General features: G+C 55.8%; 1 protein-coding gene across 1 annotated transcript in view; it reads right to left on the bottom strand.

The window, feature by feature from the left end:
- The window catches only part of CDH4 (cadherin 4), a 64,730-nt gene that overhangs the window by 61,122 nt on the left and 1,773 nt on the right, over positions 1–1,835 (bottom strand). The gene's annotated exons all lie outside the window — the stretch shown is intronic.

Below are 1,835 nucleotides of genomic sequence, written 5' to 3'. Positions count from 1 at the left end.
CACGACGGGGCCCCCGGGAGCGTGAGGTCTCCATCCGAGAGCAAAGGCACATTGTCCACGCACATTCTCGGGGAGCAGAGGTCAGCACGCTGGTCACTTGGGGGTGGGTCCCCAAGTTCTGGGGGATACCGTGTGCCTCGGTGCTGCTGTGTTGTCCCTGTTACCATGGCCTCGAGCCCCCGAGTCGCCCTGGCATCTTTGTACCCACTTCCCTGCACTGCGCTCCCCTGGGAAACAGCATCTGGCCGTCAGCGGGCTGGGCAGGCAGCGCGGCTCACTAGGGCCCCGGACGGGTTCGCTACGGGAGTCTCACTCGTCTGTGTGAACAACCCCTGCGAGTGGCCACTGATACCATGGGCCATGACCGCGCCTCTGGGGCCAGCCGGGGCCACTGCCGGCAGCCCTGTCAACCGCCCAAGACCCAGTGGGGCCATCACTCCGGTCCCCCCTGGGGGCAACCTGGGGTTGGCCGGGGCTGAGGTCAGCAGCGGAGCCATCACTGCCCAGAATCCCCAGCAGCCTCTGGGGAGGGAGCCCACGGAGCCTCTGTGGAGAGGGGACTTGGGGTGAGGTGCTGGGCTCTGGGGGTGTTGCTATGATGTCGACATTACCAAGGAAGACCCCGACCATCTTCCGGGACTCAGCCCATGCCACAGACACCCCGGAACCCTTAGTTAAAGCCGAGAGGGGCGTGCCTGCCTCCTGCCGCCTCTGTAGCTGCAGGCCAGTTGTGGTCTCTCTGACCAGCCCTTGGCCTCAGGCCATGAAAACTTGACCTCATGTGAGAACCTAGTGCTGCCTGGGAGGAGATGGGCAGCCCTGTGACTGTCCACAAAGGTCTTCTCGCCCTGACCAGCTCTTGGATCTGCAAGTCAAGTGAGAAAAATCAGCTCTTATGTCAGAAACCCAAATGGGATCAAGGAAATGGCCTTGGGTCTCAGGAGAGGGCTGGGGTTCGGAGAGACCCCACTTTTAAACATGCTGGTTGGAGAAGCCTCGTGTTTAAGCTGCCAGCACTCAGAACACTGAACCGTGATCTTAGGGGTGTCCCCCGCTCTCCTCATGCATGTGGCCCCAGTGTTATTACAGTTTAATGGTTCCTTTACAGACTAGCGGGAAGGAGGCTGCAGATGAGAAAGGCCTTTAAATTAAAGGATTCTTTTTCCCCTTCTAAATTTCCCTACAATTGGATGAAATTTGACCTGGATGTTTTATCTGGCACTGGATTACTATTTCTTATCAAGACTGCTTTTCTCCCAAGATTTCATGCCGGTTAATTCCCAATGAATTAATGAGGTCAGTGTTGGAAATACAGAGGAGCACTCACACGGGCTCCCGATAACCGGGGCCGACGGCTCAGCGTAAGGAAGAAAACCAGGAGACGCCTCTCTGGCTGAGACCGGTGATGGTATTTCCTAGGAGTCTCTCTGTTCTAATTCCTTCCTGCCACTCCACCATTATCGAGTCCCTTAACTCACATCGCGAGGGCAAGAGGGACCATCTTTTCTGTATTCTTATTCATCTTTGTAAGATTCAAGAGCCACTACTTATTTCAAGCCAAACCAGGTGTCCGTGAATGCAGCTGCCCACCAGCAACTTGTACTTGGCAAGGCAGCCACTGAGATGCCTTTGGAGGATGCTGCATGATGAGGCCACCTTGAGGTCTGCAGGGAGCTGGTGGGAAACAGAGCCGTGATCTTAGAGCTAGGGAGGGCAACGGGATTTTTTTCCCCCAAGGGACATGTTGCTCCAGACATCTGCTAGAAACTGATCATGAAAAAGAAAACAAGCTGCTGTATTCAACTGTGGCAGACAGAAGGATGGTTCTCAGAGAC

Source organism: Pteropus vampyrus, unplaced genomic scaffold (assembly GCF_000151845.1).
Source record: "Pteropus vampyrus isolate Shadow unplaced genomic scaffold, Pvam_2.0 Scaffold500, whole genome shotgun sequence".
Taxonomy (NCBI): Eukaryota; Metazoa; Chordata; class Mammalia; order Chiroptera; family Pteropodidae; genus Pteropus; species Pteropus vampyrus.
Note: the sequence above shows the minus strand (reverse complement) of the source record. Positions and strands in the feature narration are given on the sequence as shown.